The following is a 1,838-nucleotide window of genomic DNA, read 5'->3' as shown; positions in this document are numbered from 1 at the left end:
TTTTCATCGCAATGACATATTGTGTTTGTCTCAAGGAAGCACTTTTGTTGTTTCACTGCTGCTCACCACCCTTAATGTCACTTCACACGTCTGTCTGGATGCTCCCTTGTTCTTCTCTAATAACACAGGTCACATTTTCACCATCAGACGCCAGTCATTTCTGAAAGGACAGGTCCTGGGTTTCAGACAGCAGGAGACAAAAGCCAGTGACCTTAAATTTTGACGCTGGAGGATTTTTGACAGCTTGCTTATTACTATAACGTCAACTTCAGTCTGACATTTTCACATCATATAGCACGTATAGGCTACTTCTGTGTTGCATGGTCATCTAAGCGTGTGCAAGTAAAATAATTGTACGGAGGCCCTCGCTTAATGATGCACTCATTTAACGACTCGGCGTTGCAGCAGGCTTTCGAAATGTAAAAAGTATGAGTTTAGCGACAAGGAATCGCTTTTACGACCAGCGGAATGCGCTGGCTGAGTTGTGAGTGATTACACATGTACAATTTATATTGTACATAAATGGCTTAAACGTGTGCAAATAGAAACAACACAAAATGTCAACCAGGTTGTCAACAGGGGTTTCGTTTAAGGAATAAATTGTTTGGGGAAGGGGTCTTCAGGGTGTAACGACATCATTCAGTGAGGACCGGCTGTGGTGCATATTATTCGAGGCAGTTCAAGTTGATCTTAATTGCAAAGATCCACAATCATATTGTGCTATATTCCAAAAAGGTACAAACTGCAGAGTCATTTTTAACTGTTCGGTTGAGTTGCTTGTAAAAAGTAGGGAACTTGAAAAATGAAAGACGGCAATCAATATCAGTGACGGATCACCGCCTTCATAAATATGCAATGGAATTTAGGACTAAGCCTGTGTGGACTTTAAATGTAGACACTTCAGCCATTCTGAATTATTTAAACCGTCCCTTCCTCTAGAATGGCCATCCCGAGGAAACAAGAAGGTGATGTGGATCTGTGGCCAAAAAGTTCAAATTCTAATCCCACATTTCAGTCATTAAATGTATTTATTGTTATTTTATTTATTTTTTGGTTGATTATACTCCGGTAAGAATTTCCAGAGTAGACCTCCAGACAATGTTTCTTTACAAAACTGTATGCATACATCAATTCCTGGTTGTTGAAGTATTTTAGTGTTACCATTATTATTTTCATTCACAAATGCATTTAACAAGAATAGCATTAACCCGGGACAACTTGATGAACTCCTTTCTAACTGTCTGTCTTCACTGAAATGTGCCCTTGGCAGAAGATCTTTAGTATTTCCTGCCCGTATAATTTGAAGCCATATGAAATGTTGCAGTCGAGCTTTTTGTCTCTGCTATTTTCATCTATTATGCAATAATTACCTTGTAGATTTAGATGAAGCCCATCTTCTTGGGTTTAATATAATTAAAACTGTCTGTTTGGGCTGAGGTAATTTATCCAGGCTTTACCCATCTACACCGAGGTCACCAGAATCCTGCATGACGAGAACAGCTTTAGAGTGCGCGTAGCACTGAGCTTGTGCACGGTTTCAATCTGTATGTGCAGCCACTGCTGTTCTGGTCTCACTTGACTCCAAACATAAGGGGGTCAAACTTCTCTTGTTTCATCCTATAGTGTCTCTAACCTCAGACTGAAGCCCGTGGTCGCTTTGTGCTACAATATTCCAGAACCCGACGCAGAGAAGTTAACTGGATGTAGAAGTTCTCCAGTTACTACAGGGACTCCATGAGCAAAAAAGGAAGGATGCTACCAGAACCACCAGCTTGCATTGGCAATGCTGCTTTGCCCACTTGGTGCTGGTACCAAGCCAGCCTGTAGAATCCCAGAGC

This window comes from Brachionichthys hirsutus, chromosome 8, assembly GCF_040956055.1.
Source record: "Brachionichthys hirsutus isolate HB-005 chromosome 8, CSIRO-AGI_Bhir_v1, whole genome shotgun sequence".
NCBI classification, from domain to species: Eukaryota; Metazoa; Chordata; class Actinopteri; order Lophiiformes; family Brachionichthyidae; genus Brachionichthys; species Brachionichthys hirsutus.
This window is presented reverse-complemented; position numbering follows the sequence as displayed.